Source organism: Lissotriton vulgaris, chromosome 5 (genome assembly GCF_964263255.1).
Source record: "Lissotriton vulgaris chromosome 5, aLisVul1.2, whole genome shotgun sequence".
NCBI classification, from domain to species: domain Eukaryota; kingdom Metazoa; phylum Chordata; class Amphibia; order Caudata; family Salamandridae; genus Lissotriton; species Lissotriton vulgaris.
The window spans coordinates 441,174,134-441,192,466 of record NC_141693.1 but is presented as its reverse complement, the minus strand read 5'-3'; the positions used below and the strand labels follow the sequence as shown (position 1 = coordinate 441,192,466).

The following is an 18,333-nucleotide window of genomic DNA, read 5'->3' as shown; positions in this document are numbered from 1 at the left end:
GAAATCGTGACATTAATATGCATGTATTTAAATTAGGCAGCATTTGTAGATACATAAAAGCGTGGCGACATTGCACGAAACCCAACTGTAACAGAAAAGGTTTAAAATGTTTCTTTCTCAGGCCGCTAAAATATTTACAGAAGAGCACAGTGTGAATGGTACTCTGAGGTGAAGTGTCATCACAAGGGCATTTCCCTAGGTCAGATGACCAGTTGTTGGCAGTGGGGAAACAGATAGTGGAAAATATCCAATCGAAAGCGGGTCAATACAAATCTGTGATGGGAGTTATACACTGTAGTTAAGCACGGTTGCATGTGGTGGGTAGTCAAGATCATCTCATTCCTCAACACTGAAGGTTTTAAAAGTTCAGAAGAAAGTTTAAATTTCTTCTAAAAGTGATAAACACTTCAATTTCAAGGCTTTTCTTTGCACAGTAATCAGACTTTCAGGGTGGTAAAAATACTCAGAGAGATCGTGGTCTGTCAAGAAATTGTGCACAAATTTAAGCCAGGGATTTTTCAGGACGTGCGTAGATAATAAACAATCAGCAATTATAGCTTTCTTAAGAGAGGTGTGTTCAAATTTTATGCCAAAGAAAAACTGGCTAGATCCTGATCAAACCTGTTATGTTCGGGGCTCCTAATTCAGCTTGAGAAACATATACTGAGCTACTATTTGGGAGTGCAAAAAAATTAAGATCTTTCAACTATATTTTTTATTGCATAAAATAAACAATTTTTTAAGGTTTTTCCCGAGCACCCGAATGTGGAATTTTGAACTATTTTGCTTGCTGGTGTTGAAACGGATCTATCTGGGAAACTACATCCACGTACTTGTCGAAGCTACTTTCTGAGTAGTTTCTTAAGCCCTCTACCAATAAATCTTTGAAAGCAAGGTTGCATTTCAAGCACCAGAATTCCGGCGCTGGTCGGAAAAGTTAAGTTCTGCCCACTTGCGAAAATACTGTATGGCTCACAATTTGCACTACTTTAGTGTCAGCAGCGGCTCCTCCATTATGGCAGAGGGGCATCGCCTCACTGCTGAGAGCCAGCATAGGCAAACATGAAAAATAAAATGATAATAAAACAATTTAATTTTTCTCTGAGTAAGAGCCAGCTGAGTCTTAGGGCGTTCGGGCCATCCTGATGGACAGCAGCAGGGAGGAAGAGTGGTGGGCACTGTATGCGCGCATGTCCGTTTGATTGGCTGTCTTAGGACAGCCAAACTGACATACGCACTGAAATTTCTCCAACCTGAGCTGTGTTGCATCGCCGGGTGGAGAACAGGCACAGGCTCCCTCTCCCTGACCGAACATCAAACCAGTGCTGGGTAAGAGTATTCCCAGCATGGGAGCAGCATCTGGATTGGCATCTGGGAGTCTGTACAATGTGCACCAACCTGTGGACTGCAGTGAGTCAGAAATTGGGACAGGAGCAGAAAAACACCAAGGCGGCAGGCGGCAGCAGCCAGCAGCTGCAGGTAATTCTTCCATAAAAAACATGTGTTATTTCCCTCACACTTTTTTCCATTGTTTCCCCCACACTGCCCATCACTCATCATTAAGAGCAGCTGCCACTGTTTAGTGTATGCTCACCAAGAGGATCTAAAGTGTTGTATGACCAACAATCCACCAGCCTAGAATCTAAGCTCACCTGGCGAGCCTAAAAATTGTATGACCAATAATCCACCTCACTGTAGTCTGCATTTATCTTGATTAATCTAAAATGTTTTATAACCCACAAATGGTGTATGTCCCACAATCCACTTGACTGTAGCCCATGTTCACCTGGAGAACCTAGCTCATTCTATGACCCAAAATGCCTTCTAGCTGTAGTCTACAATCACGCAAAGATTCTAAAATGCTGTATGACCCATAAACCACTTGACCACGGTTCACTTGAAGAATATAATGTTCTGTATGAAGAAGAGTCCACATGACAGTGGCCTATCCTCACATAAGCATTATATAACCCGCAATCCACTTAACTTTAGTCTCGCTCACATGAAGAATCTACAGCTTTGGTGACCCAGAATCTATCCGCTGTCATCTTATCTCACCTGAAAAATCTAAAGTGTTTTTTGACCAACAATCCGCCTCACTGTAATCTATGCTTACTGGAAGAAATGAAAATGTTTTATGACCAGCCAAGAGTCTAAAGCATTGTATGACTAACAGCGCACCTCACCATAGTCTACGCTCACCATGTTTAATCTAAAATGCTTTACAACCCACAAACTACCTTCATCTGAAGAACTGAATTTGCTGTAAGAGCTGTATTCTACTTGACTAGTCTACGCTCGCCAGATGAATTTAAAGCACTGTATGACTACCAATTCACCTCACTGTAGTCTAGTTTCACTGGAATGATCTAAAATGTTGAATGTCCTACAATCCACCTGACTGCAGGGTGAGCTCACCAGAAAATTCTAAATCATTGCATGAATCTAAACCTGATTCTGAATTATTTATTTGACTGTGATAGTCAAGATTGGTTCAAGTATGCAGCAAGATATTGTATTGTATACACAGTGACACCCTTAGTTGGGTGTGGATTTCTAGTATGGAACACCCATACCAAGGGCCCTTTTACCTAATATTGGTACCACAATTTTGTTGTATCCTGTGAGAAAGCACATATATGCTTTACTGTACATTATATTGACATGATTTTCTTTTCATGTAGAGGGACTTACAAGTAGGAGCGGTATAAACACTACAGGGAGGGTTTGGAATGATGAGGTGCATTGCTTTACAAATACACATCTAAAGGTACCCCTGCTCATTGTACATTATCAGAAGGGGGTAGCTGGACAAGAAATGATTCTAGGCAATTTAACTAATTACAGATTAAGCAGTGGTAGTGCTGTTTATCAACAGAAACAGGAAACACAGTAAGAAAATGGGGGCATTGGATATTTCAATGTCCCTGCTGCATCACAGGTTACCAAAATGTGTGAGGGATTCAAGAACATCACATATCTGCATTGCATGAGAGGACATCCTCGATGGCACATGGCAAATATTGGTTATGTTTGTATGCTCTTTGAAATGCTCCGCCTGCATGAATTTGCCTCACGCACTATGAACTGCACACTTCTGAATGATTTGTGCCCTCTGTACTCTAAGAACTGCACACACGTTAAATCATCGGTGCCCATGCACTCTCGAAACTGCATCCCCTCTTAGCTACTGATACAAACTACATTCCCAGGATGACTACTGCCCTTTAAACCCTGAACATGATACTTAAAACAATCAACCACAGTGCTACTCCCAGTACCACAGTCCGTAGCTCCTTCTGCCTGTGTCTCCTCACACTCACCGGTCCCCTCTGCTGCTCCTGATTACCCACAGCACCCCATCCCTAGACCATCCCTAATATACATTGGCAATTTTACAGGACACCTCCACAAACTGCCTTGAAGGCTGATTTAAACCTTCTTCAATGTAATCAAACAACCATGCCAGACACAAAAACTCTAAAGTCCAATATTTCCAGTAGACCCATATCATGTTGCTAGTAGATTATTAGCTCTATAGGCAATGATACCTTCTATATCATAGACTACTTCAACTCCAAATTCTCCTCTTCTTTACTTCATTGCCCTCTCCAAAACATAACAAAACATAAATGAAAAAGGATGTAGTCAGCTATATTGTCCTACAAACTTCCATCTTCCTTCTCTCAATTATATTACAAAAAGGCATTACATTCCAGGTTCTCTCAAAAAGACTTAGCTCGTTTACCCCCCCCCCCTCCCACCATCTTCTGAGACCTGACAAGCATCACTCAAGCGCATTTCCAGGTAAATAAACAACCCCTCCAAATCCACATTGTAGTGCTTCACCACTGACATGGGACTTTCTCAAGGACCGGATTCCAACCTTATAACAGCCCCCTCTCACCCGCTCCATATTGTGTTTGGTGTCTTCATCTTGGATCATAACAAAATTTCAACAGACCACACTATTCCATCAACTCTTATTGGACAACTCAACATCCAGAAAACACAGGTTGCCCTCACATTTTCAAGGAAATATTTTCAGTATCATACTAATCCTTAATCCAATCCCACGCCCAATATAAAAACCTTTTCATCTGACCATTCCTTCACTCACATGCTTTATGCTTGTGAACATATCTTTACACTATACTGCAACTTTCATCACTACTATCTTCAAATTTAGGCCTCTGATGAATCTCTATTAACCTAAGCCACATACATGGTAAAAACCCCACACTCAAACATTACCTCTTTTGACCAACTCAACTGTACTATCTTGTCGACATAAAACTCTCACTATAGTTTTCACACCTTACCCCCTCTGTCCTTCGTCCACAAGCCAAACGTGCTTGCCCCATCTATTGATGTCCATAAAACACAATGTCCACTCCTCTTACCAAAACATGTTGATATGATAGTGTGGAAAATTATTTTATGTTGGTTATATCATAATAAGAGTGAGACAGGTGTTGGATTGCTTGGGGTCTGGTTCAAGGAGGACCTGACCTGGCAGTTTAGGCTGGAATGTTACCGATGGAGCAGGGTCAACCCTTATTTGTATATGGCTAGGTCCAAACAGAGTATGTCATAGTGTGCAAAATAATGATGAATTAGGTTGTGGCTCCAAGTAATTACCAGTGGCTGAGCTCGATTCAAGCATTCCATTCATCACTTTTTAGTATACTTCAGTTATATTTATTTAGTGCACATACGCTTCTTGATGCAGTATAAAATAAAACATCAGACCAAAACATCCACCTACACATGGAAGGGAACTGACAGTAGGGGCAGGACATTTTATTAATTAAAAAGGCAAGTTTTTGTTTTTCTTAAATAAAGGTTTTTTCCATGGGAATTAGGAGGAAGTCAATTCTACAGCGTGGCTGCCACCATCAAGAAAGTCCTTGTAGGGACGGCTAGCAAATTGTGCAAGGAGGAACACAGTTCACAGGAAGGGAGATAAATAGTAAGATTGTTGGTCAGAGATTTGAACAGTTGTTATTAATAGCATAGTTGATAATCATTTGTGGCTTAAACTTAATTTTTAAATGGATGGATAACTAATGAAGGAACCTCAAATTAAGGGTGATGTGGGTCAGATGAAGAGTCTTAGTGATTAATAGAGCTCCAGTTTTCTGAAACAGGTCTATCATTTGATCAAAATATTTATCAGGCAGGGCCAAAGAGATAGAGTTGGCATACTCCAGCCAGTATTGGATAATTTTATGTACATAAAGGCTAGTGTCAAGTTAGGGGAGATGTTTTTGAAGTATCCGAAGTTGGTACAAACAAGAAGAAACAACATTGGATGTATTTATTTATTTATTTATTTTTATTTATTTATTTATAAAAACATTTATAGAGCGCGAACGACGGCCCTTAGGCATCTCGGCGCTGAAGTTGCTGCAATGTTTTAAGCCTCAAGGAGCAGAAGTTCATTGGTTGAAAAGCCAGGTTTTTAGTTGCTTGCGGAACATCCAGAGCGAAGGACTAGTTCTGATCGATTCTGGTAATGTATTCCACAGTTTGGGTGCGGCTACCATGAATCTTCTGTCCCCCCATGAGACAGATTTGGTTCGGGGTACCACCAAATCGTGCTGATAGGAGGATCGTAGCGTTCTTGGAGGACGGTAAGGGGTGAGGTTTTGGACAAAGAAAGCGGGTCCAGCATTTTTCAGAGCCTTGTAAACCAGGCAGAGGGATTTAAACATGATTCTTTTTCTCACTGGCAGCCAGTGCGGCTGTCTTATAGTGAGTGCGGCCGAGTGATGTTTGGGAATGCGCCCTAAGAGCCTAGCGGCGGCATTCTGAATGGCCTGCATTTTCCAAAGAACTCTCTCCTGGGCACCTAGAAACAGAGCGTTGCAGTAATCTAGGGTCGACAAGACGAGGGAACTCACCAATGTCTTGCCGGCACTCTCAGGTAGGAAAGGCAGGATTTTTTTAATAAGCCGCAATTTATGGAAGGCTGAGGAAGAGATTTGATTAGCATGTGGCATGAAGTTTAGATGGTCGTCAAATATGACTCCCAAGTTCCTCACTTTGTTGGTTGGGTCCGGAGGTTGGCCCATCGATGATGGCCACCAAATGGGGGACCATTGCGGAGATAGAGTGCCAAAAATTACCACCTCTGACTTGTCAGAGTTAAGTTTGAGGCAATTTTGGGCCATCCAGCTTCCAATGGCCAGCATGCCATGGTTTAAGGTATTAGCTTTTTTGGGACCGTCATTTTTGACTGCTAGGACCAGCTGCGTGTCATCTGCATAGGACGTAAGGCTCATCCCGTATGCCCTGATGACTTTGGCAAGGTCCGACACATAGATGTTAAATAGTGTCGGACTTAGGGATGAGCCTTGGGGAACTCCACATGGCAGAGACAGGGGGGAGGATTTAAAAGGTCCGACAGTAACGACCTGGGATCTATTTGCCAGGAAGGAGGCAAGGAGACTCCTCGCCTTGCCTTGGATTCCGATGCTCTCGACACGGTCGACCAAGGTGGTGTGGTCGACCGTGTCAAAGGCAGCCGATAGGTCCAGCAAGATGAGAACAGCTGTACCTCCGGCATCCCGGATAGATCTTATATCGTCTGCCGCTTTGATCAAAGCGGTCTCAGTGCCGTGAAATTGGCGGAACCCAAACTGAGATTCGTCCAAGAGTTTATGTTCCTCAATAAAGGACGAAAGTTGCAAGTTCATTATTTTCTCCACTATTTTGGCCATCAGAGGGAGACTAGCGATAGGGCGGTAATTTTTCAGCTCTTCCTTATCAAGGGTAGGTTTCTTAAGGAGAGGTTTTATTAAGGTCTTTTTCAGTGTCTCCGGGAAGATGCCTGTGCAGAACATAGAGTTACAGATTTTGGTTATGGCAGGGATGACTGTTTCCATGATTGGTCGTAGCACCTTCAGGGGACAAGGATCCAGAGCTGATCCAGATTTAATAGATGACACTGTATTCTGTACCTGTAAACAGGTAACCTCGTTAAACTGGGAGAAAGTGTGAGCCTGGTGGTGGGTAGAGGGTGCCGGGGAGGTAGAGGAAGTATTGGTAAAAACCCTATAGATGTCGTCAACTTTGCTAAAGAAAAAGTTGGACAGTGCGTCGCAGAGAGTTTGGGAAGGGGGAGGAGTGAGGTCGATGGACAGACCGGCTAATTGTTTAGTTGTCTCATAGAGGGTTTTGTTAGAATTTCTAGCTGTTTCTATCCTGTCACAGTAGTATTTTTTCTTTGCCTCGGAGATCATGGTTTTATATGTGGCGACTGAGTCCTTATAGCTAAGTTTGGCTTCATCAGTATAGTTTTTTCGCCATAGTCTCTCTTTATGCCTACATAATTGCTTTTGGATGCGTAGTGCTTCAGAGTACCATGGGGCAGACGGGGTTTGGCGGTTACGGGAACGTTGTTTAGTTTGGACCAGGGCTGTGGCTGCCGAGCTGACCCATTTATGGAATTGAAGAGTAGCAGTGTTTGGGTCGGTGGACAGATTGGGAGAGGTATCGTCCAGTAGGGTTTGTAACCTAGTTGCGTCTATATCGTCCCATGCCAGATAGGGATGAGGAGATATGGTGCTAGTTTTATTAAGCAGAGTGTCCTGTGCTGACAAGGTGGCTAGTATAAGATGGTGATCGGACCAGGTAAGGGGGAGGATTTGGGTGACTTGGAGACCCGGGGCATTAGAGAAGATGCCATCTAGTATATGACCCCTGTCGTGCGTAGGAGCATGTACCAGGGGGTTGAGGCCGAATGTAGACATATCAGCTAGGAGAGTGGTGGAGTCGGGGTTATCTCATTTATCGAATCAAACCCAAATTAGGATCAAAATGAACCTCAAAATCATGGATTGCTTAGGCCTGAGTAGGTATTGGACCCCTGTTATGGGAAACATCTTTTACAACGAAACTTTTTCCATGCAGTACCTTTACAACGCAACTTTTACAACGCAAGTCGTTACAACGACTTGCGCTGGGGGCGCTGTAGGATAGGGAATAGTTTAATTTACTATCGAAAACCTTTCCTGCTATCCACGGGGACTGGAGTTAGAATAGTAAATTAAACTATTCACTATCCAGCGCCCCCCAACGCAAGTCATTGTAACAACTTGCGTTGTAAAACCTACGTTGCAAAGGCATGCGTGGAAAAAGCATGCGTTGTAACGACATACATCCCCTGTTATTGGCCAAGATGTAGATCCAAGACACTTGGGGTTGATGATGAGACAATAACCTTCCTCTTTGAAGCTTTCAGTTGAAGAAATTGCGAGAATAGACCAGCACACAATGAAAAGACCCTTCCATCATTGCCTGAGGACACAGATAGATCCCCACACAATGCAGTGGAGTCATTCAGATAGCAATTAACCCGATCCATTACTTCTTCCTCTTCTGTCCCCTTATGAGCACAACTACCTCACAGTTAAATACTTTGTTGCTTTCATCCAAAATCTCATCAATCACAATCATTCTGTGCTCCTTTCTTACGTTTTCTACTACACCTTCATGCTCCCCACCTCCCTCAGCCACCCATGCTGTACAAACTCCTTCACTTTAACTTCTCTAGAAAAATGTATCCATAATCTTGGTCTCTCTTTCTGTTGTCTATACTCTAAAGTCAACACAGCAGTAACAGTCTATCTCCAACTCTGCTTACTCTGTAAAAAAGTTACCTTTAACCTAAACTGATCACTGTATGGAGCTGACAAGAGCCCTGGTCATGGTATGCCTATACTAGTGTAATATCATTAATTAAGGCCTTCCAAGAAGCTCACTGCCAGGCTATAAACTGGAGGCGTCCGTTGTATGTCCAAGAGGGCCTGATCCATGCTAGATCCAGGTCAGATTTTTAGGATAGCCACATGATAAAGTTACATACAATTAATATCAATGAACATAGTTAGTGGCCAACTCGAAAATCTGGCTTAGATCTACCCTCCCATAAAGGCATCAGAATCTGGTAGCCATACATTTCTGGAAGTGCAACCACTTCACAGCCTGAAAGCATTACACTGGCTTCCAGTGGAAGCTAGGATCAAAATCAAGGTTCTCTGCATCATCTCCGCCCTTTCAAGCTGGTCCATCCGCCAGTGCCACAGTACCCAACAGGCCAGCCCAACACTAGTAATAAAGTAGGAGAAGAAAATTAAATAGGACATGGTGTGGAGTAGTAGGGATGTACCATGAGTAGACACAATTTCAAAGGATGTTCTATCTGCACTAATACTTTCCTAGTGGCAGATTACTAACGTTGTTTTTCCAACTATAATGATTGCCACAAGTGTGGGAAGAGGGGTCACATAATGAGAGTGTGTCTAGAATTTGATAAAGTGTGATTGCCTTGTGAAGAGGAGGGAGTTTTGGGAGGCATTGACAAGATATTATGTGTTTTATTGATGATAGAAAGGAAGCTAGGAAAATAGATACAGGTTTGAACTTCAAAATTAATGCAGAAGGTGTTGAATTCATGGTTGTTCCAGTCTTTGAAACATGATAATAACAAAGAGATATAAACCCTTTCTGCAATGATAGGGGTTTATTAGTTTTTTGGGTGAACTTTGAATTTAGAAATGAAATGCTGGGAAGGTTTTGTAACAGACAGGAGCCATGCCATTTTGAATTGGATGCAATAGTTCAATTTACATATAGACTTAGATCAGCATTTACCTGACCAGGGCCTAGATGTAGGTAATTTCATTTTACCACTTCTTAAATACCGAATTTTACAGATTCGGCATTTAAGAAGTGGTAAAATAGGGGGGGGGGGTGTAGGTATTACAGAATCGGTAAATACCGAATCGTTAAGATTCGGTATTTACCGATTCTGTAACTAACGATTCGGTAATGCCCATTGAATCCTATGGGCATAAATACCGATTCCAGCAAGGGTGCAGGGGTGTCACTTTGACACCCTCTAGCACCCCAAATACAGGCTTGTGTGCAATGTGGCACACATACATGCCCTAAGGGCATGTCTGTGTGTCACATTGCACAGGTGTGCATGCACAGATGTGCATGCACACCTGAATTCGGTATTTTACCACACAATAGGATTGTGTGGTAAAATACCGACTCTTAAGGGCCTGTGGCACTGTAAACTGTGCCACCTACATTTGTAATTACAGAATCGGTATATTTACCGAGTCGGTAATTTACCGAATCGGTAATTTTACAGAATCAGTAAATATACCGATTCTTTAATTTTCAGCCCCCTACATCTGAAAACCCTAATACCGGTCGGAAACGGCCGAAATCGGCCATTTCCGACCGGTATTAGGGGTCCTACATCTGGCCCCAGGTGTTAGTGATGCACAAGAAGAGTATCAACAATATATTAGAAACGTTTAAAAAAGTTTTTAGAGAAAGAGTAGGGACACTCAAGGGGTATATTTATGAGAAAATAGTGAAAGAGGGGTCTACATATTTAGGCATATGTTAAGGATACTTTGTATTGTGGTAAGAAAGAAAGTAAAAGCTTAGGGGATAAAGGCATATTCAAAATAATACAGGCCTCTGAATGGCCATCACCTTTCATGATCACAAATAAACAGATGGAAGGCTGGGATTCTTGTGGATCACAGTAGTTTAAATCTGAATATTGTGAAAGGATTTGTCCTATTGTTAAATAATAATGTGAATGGTGTTACTCCTTAAGTAGACATCGTTTTTCACAACTATTCATCTTTAGTTAGCATATCAACAGATTATTTTATTCTGGGGCATGGCTTGAGCAGCCATCATGGTGGATGTGCTCTAGACGAGTTCTGCCACTCACCCTGATCATCCGACATTTCTTTTGTCATCCAAGGGCATAAGATTCCCTCCCCGTGTTACCCATCCGCCCTGCTGCAATACCGGGTGGAATCGTTGCTGTGAGGGGTGTAGAGATGGAGCTGCGGCCTGCAATCGGTATGGCCTACCACCTTAGAGGTGTGACCGCTACATTGATGTATCTGACTGGTTGCGACGAAACGCGGTGGATGAGACGGTGAGCCCTTGCTAAGACTATTGGGGTGTGGGATCACATGTCTCTGAGCTGCGATGCCCTGAAGGCCAGATTTGCCTAAATCTTTCAGCTGAACCAGCCGAGGAGTGCAGCATGGCCTAATATGAGGGATGAAACTTGGTGCTCACCGGTGTGCGGGGGCTGTTTGACACCCTTGGCCCTGCTGTGACAGCTTGAGGTTTGCCCGGAGGTACCGCATATGGGAGGAGCTTACTGGGCTTGGGCTCCTGTGGTGAGACGTTGCACTGACCCTGTGGTCCTTCTCTGTTGCTCGTGCCAGCGGGGGATTGCATTACTGCGGCGCGGGGTGGTCCTTACCTTGGAACACTGCCGCTGCCCACTCCTGGCTTCCTCCGCAGCGTGCGAGGCATCATGCAGCTGGATCTGTTTGCTGCAGAAATATGGCCACCCAGGGCCTACTGAGAACAGCCTGGTGATCGAACGTGCTGCCCTGGGGGAGGAGCAGGCGGGGCATCCCTGGAAAGACACGCTGCCCATGCAGGCCTGGTGCACATGACACAGTGAAAATGCGACCCCCTAAGTCTCTGCATGGACCTGGCGTGTGGTGGCCTGGAGGCCACTGTGCCTGATTCTTCTAAAGTGGGCATCACTAAGAGCTGTTCTTGACTGCTGTTGGGGTCTCCCATTGGCTCTTGCTTCTGCCCTTTCTTAATATGCTGACTGTACTTATCCACATGGCCTACTGCGATGTGTACAGACGGGGCTGCTAGTGCTACTTCACCTCAGGACTCTAATCAGCACAGGTAAACAGGCACTCTCCTCACTGTGCATGCTGTGCACTGCTGCATTGTGACTGGGGAAACTGTGCAAACTAATCCAGGGCTGACCACCTAGCACCACCTGATATTCCCTAGCCCTTGTCTCGGTTTCCGTGCATCACGACTGCCACTGCACCCCTGGAGTCATGGGTCTGCTCGTGCTGCCATATCCTTCTCCCCGCTTGGTGTTGGCAAGCGGGCCCCAGGCGGTGACACGGGCTGCATCAGATTGAACTGTTGTATTAGCCACAATGGGACACAAGTGTACAGGTACCCAGGGTGCATCCTCAAAGCCCTCCGCTGAACACGACAGACTGTTAAGTGACCCTGGCTTCACTGTTGGATCTGCTCTCCGGCTATCAATATGTGAATGCCGCTGTGCTAAGTGAGAAAGGCAGGTTCTCAGAACAAGACGAAGACACTGACAAGTCAATAATTGAATAAGGTTCCTCAACTACATGGTCCTCCAGAGCGGAATCATCAGCTTTACCTGAAGCCACGCCGCAAACGTCTGAAGACATCATCTGCTGCAAACACTGCCTGGCTGCTGGTGATTGACATTGCTGATGTTTCTACTTGGACCTGTGTTGATACGTCCTCACCTGTAATGTACGATTCATTGGTTCACCTCTTGCAGGAGATGAAGAGTTAATGGTATGGTTCCCCTTCTATTGCAGGGAAATGGGGGCACTGAGATAAAGTGGGTGTCTGGCCCGAGTTCAGGAGGCCACCATTGAACTTGAGTTTTCCTTGGTAAACGGTTAGTACAAGTGATGCTATAAATTTGGGCTCCTGAATGTACCTCCTTAATTGTACGGGGTGCCTCATCATTGGCTGCCTAGATTATCCCCCATCAGTTTTACTACTGGTTAACTTCTGCTGAGTTTGGTTTATTCAGTGTTTGGGCAGAAACATTTAGTACCTCTACTTTATTGGTATTTACATTTTTAATGTTCTTTCTTGCCTTGTTTTCTGTTATGACCCATGGCCTTTTTTTCTTGCCCAGACTTCCGCGATCAGTCCCCCTTATGCCCACCATGCACTGATCCACTCTTGCTACCACCTACACCAAGCCCAGACTTTGGGCGACGTGACATGTCATACAAGGCCCACTTATTATACTTACCTGGAACGTGAGGGGTATGCACCACTACTCAGGCTACTCCTATCTGAAATGTCACTTCACACATATTGAGCTGTTACAGGAGACTCATCTCATGCACGCAGAAAGCATTAAACTGCAGTGGTGCTGATGAGGGCAGGTATTTATCACCAATTATTTAACTTATGCCAGGGGGATGCTTATATCGGTAAAGCCTGGGACCCCCGTTTGTAGCAGAAGATTTGATCCTAGACCCGGAGGTCGATACATCAAAGGATCAGACCACCTAGACAGCTGCTCCATTCTTCTTGGCTCGATATATGCTCCATACTCTGAGCAGAACCGGTCCGGTCCTCGGATGCTTGATTCCGTTCTGGGAAGGACATGGCTTTTGTAGTTCGGACTGGACTGTTCCCATGGGGCACAGGGTCAGAGCTGATTTGCATATCGCCATTGTCTAACCCAGGGTGGTGTGGAGTGCAAAAAAACGATGGATTTGGGCCCAGATCTTTGGACTGGGGTGAATGTGTGACATTGATCCACATTCTGTCCATCACCTGTTTTGTTTGCTATTACCGCCATACTCTGAGCAGGCCTCTTTTTTCCACGCGCTGTTGTATACGATCTCCAGATAGAGCGATATGCCGTGGATTATTGGAGGGGACTTTAACAGTGTTCTAAACACCACCCTTGATTGCTCCTTTCCCTCGCTGTCATGCATGACAGCATTCTCCAATGCACGAAATGCTAACAGATTGGCTCCAGCAGAGGCAGCTGGTCGATTTGTGGCGGTTCTGAATCTGGACCCGGGGGTGTAGTCCTTCTATTCTGTATGTCACAAATTACATGTCCGCAGTGACAGATCGGTTGGTGCTTCCTGCTATCATAAGGGTGGAATACATGGGCCGTACCTACTCTGACCGCAACCCCCAAATCTTGCAAATACAATGAGGTGTCAATCCGCCTCCCATCCCTACCAGGTGCTTCCAACTCGCGTTGTTGGAAGGCCCTCTATTTAGAGCCTCTCTGGAGTCCGCAATTGTGGACTACTTTGATCACAATCTTGGCACTACCGCCACTACATTGATAGAATGGGACGCCTTCAAGGTAACAATGTGGGGACACTGCCTAGGCAGCTACTTAACGCAGTTATTTGTAAGTTGGAACATACCCTTCTGGACCTGTAAACTCAGGTGGTTAGCGATCCCAGTACTGCAGGGGAACTAGGTAAAGCTCAGGCGAGCAATTCACGTTATTCGAAAGATTGCACTTTCTTAATTATGCTGTACACTCGGCACGCACACATGTTACAGCTGACAGGGTAAACAGTCATAATATCGATTACAAAATATAGAATGGACATAATATCGAAGTAAAAATATAGAATGGACAAAATATCGAATGGACACAATATAGTGGTTAAAAATATCAAATTTAAGGTAAGTAATATCGATTTTCAAAATATAGAAGTCAAAATATCGAAGTATACAATATAGGCATTAAATATATCGATTTTTTAATAATATCAATTTTTTAAAAGTGTTTTGTATGTTAGTATATGTGTGAAAAGTGTATATTAATTTTTGTAATGTATGTTTAATGTATTTTAAGTAATGAATGTTATGTTATTTAATTTTTGCGTAATTTAATCCTGTAGCGGGTTGTGGGTTTATAGGGGAATAGGGTGGGAAGTAATTTAATTGTAATTAAGTAAATAATTTTTTTCATTTATTGGTATTGATTTTAAATTTATTGTTAATTAATTCTTAATTGGTAATTAATTTCTATTAATTGGCAATTAATTTTTATTAATTGGTAATTATTTTGTAATAATTAAATATTTGATAATTATGATAATTGTATTAATGTATTTTCTGTAGTGGGATGTGGGTTTATAGGGGAATAGGGTCGGAAGTAATGTAATTGTAATTAATTACATATTAAAATACTTTTTGTGTATTGATAATTAATTTACTGTTAATTTTTAATTGGTATTAATTTTTATTATTAATTAGTATTTGTTATTGAAAATTAATTAGTTGTTAAATAATTATGAATAGGTTATTAATTTTTAATAACTAATATGTATTTGTATTTCTAATTAATTATTACATTATATTAAATTGGTTATTAATTTCAATTAATGTTTTATTGGTATTGATATTTAATTTATTTTTAATAATATATTAAATCATTACTTTCCCTACTGTTAAACTCACTGGAGTGGGAATAGTAATTTTCACCCTCCCGCTATCCAATGCTTTCCCTACTGTTGCACTCTCTGGAGTGGGAATAGTATTTTTTACCCCTACGCTATCCAACGCTTTCCCTACTGTTGCACTCTCTGGAGTGGGAATAGTAAATTTTACCCCTACGCTATCCAAAGCTTTCCCTACTGTTGCACTATCTGGAGTGGGAATAGTAATTTTCACACTCCCGCTATCCAACGCTTTCCCTACTGTTGCACTCTCTGGAGTGGGAATAGTATTTTTTACCCCTACGCTATCCAACGCTTTCCCTACTGTTGCACTCTCTGGAGTGGGAATAGTCATTTTTACCCCTACGCTATCCAACGCTTTCCCTACTGTTGCACTCTCTGGAGTGGGAATAGTATTTTCTACCCCTACGCTATCCAACGCTTTCCCTACTGTTGCACTCACAGGAGTGGGAATAGTATTTTGTACCCCTACGCTATCCAACTCTTTCCCTACTGTTGCACTCACTGGAGTGGGAATAGTATTTTTTACCCCTACGCTATCCAACGCTTTCCCTACTGTTGCACTCTCTGGAGTGGGAATAGTAATTTTTACCCCTACGCTATCCAACGCTTTCCCTACTGTTGCACTCACTGGAGTGGGAATAGTATTTTTTACCCCTACGCTATCCAACTCTTTCCCTACACTCACTACTTCTCTCTGGAGTGGGAATAGTCATTTTTACCCCTACGCTATCCAACGCTTTCCCTACTGTTGCACTCTCTGGAGTGGGAATAGTATTTTCTACCCCTACGCTATCCAACGCTTTCCCTACTGTTGCACTCACAGGAGTGGGAATAGTATTTTGTACCCCTACGCTATCCAACTCTTTCCCTACTGTTGCACTCACTGGAGTGGTAATATTAAATGTTACCCTCCTGCTATCCTACGGTAAAATATTGTACATTTTTTATTAATAACTTAAATTAATTATATCTTAATTTTAAGGTTATTTGAGTATTTTTAAGTATGTTTTAGTTAATTTTATTTATTATTTCATTAATTTTAAATTACTTTTAAGACATTTAAAAAAAATCGATATTTTGACTGACTATATTTTTTACAGACTATATTTTGGATTCGATATTTTTGTACTTACCTGTTTGTAGATAGGAATTCGATATTTTGGCATTCTATATTTTGGTGACTATATTTTGGTAAGTCTATATTTGGAACTTCCTTATTAAAGAAGAATCCATTGTTCTACCATGATCTCTTGTAGTACCAAGAGAGCCCTCATGTGCATTTAGTCTCGTGCCTCTCCTGTGAATACTAATTATTGGAAAGAATCCGGATTGTACGGTCATATTGATATCACATGGTTAGTTTCTTACTTCACCGTTCTCAGGGGTCTTTCACTACTTCCTCACGGTGCCACTTGTTTTCCTCTCCAAGCAGCGCCAGTCCCTCCCAGGTGTCCCAACATTGACCAGTCCTGAGGAGACCTGACATCCCAATACGGGTCGAACCGTCGTCGACAACTATAAAGAGGCAGACTTTCCTCAATAGTTGCTTATACTCTCCAACTATTGTATTCCTACAGTTTACAATTAATTAGGTCGCCTCTTTTTGAAACCCAATGTAAACTAGAAACCTCTTGTTTTTTATACACTATACTTAGCACTTTAGTAATATACGTTCTTCTTTACTCACTTGGGACACATTCTCACATTGTTACTATTTGTATTCATTTAATGCTGTTGATACTGTGTACAATTTATGTATGAATACTTTCATAAAAAATGCAAATTGAAAATTATATTCTCTACGTGTGTATGTAGCCTCCTTCTTATACATCCCACACACCACCCAAACATTGTCATTGTGCCTAAACCATATCATAAGGAATATATATTTATCCACAGGAGCCATTGTTGTTTTCTTAAGACTTTATACCAATTCTCCGTGTGAGTTGGGTTCCCTTGTTTACCTTCCCGGCTCCAAAGGAAACATATAAATTATAGTATTTCAAGGGCTCATTGAACATTTTTCAAAGTTTGTGAGCCATTAAGCGAAAGTTTGAGAAAAGGGAAATCATTTAAGTGGAGGTAGTGACCAGAAAAATACTTTAATAAGATTAAAGAAGAAATTTCTGATGCACCAATCCTAAACCGAATTGCTGTAACTTAGAGAGTATTCTGACTGTGGATGCTTGTGCACATCATATGTTTCTTTTCACTAATGAAGAGGAAACAAACGAGACGTTGTATTTTCATTCAGATTGTTGAACATTTCTGGGTGAATTTTTTTTGTAATTGCAAAGGAGGCATTAGCTGGGGCATAGGGTGTAGGACATTTTCTCACATATCTCAGGGAATTGAAATTTAGATTGAGAAAGGTTCAAAAGCCTCCCTTAAAAACGCTGTTACCAGGCTGGTCATTCAAAGGTTCAGAAAGACTAGTCAGGATTGCAGACTGACTGCATACATTTTAAGATGTTGCTCGTCTGAAATAGATTTAACGTGGGAGGCCATGGATCCAATGCCACGAAAAAGTATTGTGGTGAACGAGGAGGATGAGCGGGAGGCGGATCTGAGGTTGTGAATAAAGAGGAATGATAAGGACTTTAAAAGCTGATAATGTTTAGCAAGGTGTGCGATAGATAATACATTGAGGTGGAGGAGTAAAGGCAACTTGATTACATCCTTTTAGGTGTATGGCAAATTAATGACTAAAATGTACTGAGCGTATTGTGGAAGTCTGTAATGAGGTGTGAGAGGTTTCTTCCTCCCAAATATGCATGCAGTAGACCTATTATAGCCACATTCATCTGGACTAGAGTTTTCCAAAGAAGAAAAGCAAATAAAGGATTTGGTGGACAGTCATAGGTAAAGAAGTGTTGAGGTTGATTGAGAGAATAGACTGTAAACACCGGCGGAAAATATAATGGTATGCAGGCATTTACCAAAGTATAATGTTCCTGGTAAGGTATGGACCAATATTAATCTAGATTTTATTGGACCAATGACCTGCTTTGGAGGAAGTGAGATACTTGTGATTGTGGTGGGCCTGAATTCACGTTGGTTGGAAGTTGAGTTTATACAAGATGTGACTCCAGAGTCAACCATGAATGTGCTAAGGAGTATTTTCAAGCCTATAATAATGACTGATAATTTTACTCAGTGAACTTAGTCATAGTCATAGGATTTTATTAAGCGCACATATCACCTGTGGGTCTCAAAGTGCTTCACCGCAGTT

The 18,333-nt window shown here is 42.2% G+C and overlaps 1 protein-coding gene across 1 annotated transcript in view; it reads right to left on the bottom strand.

Annotated features, from left to right (window-relative positions):
- The window catches only part of PDPN (podoplanin), a 327,323-nt gene that overhangs the window by 72,745 nt on the left and 236,245 nt on the right, over nucleotides 1-18,333 (bottom strand). The window lies entirely within an intron of this gene.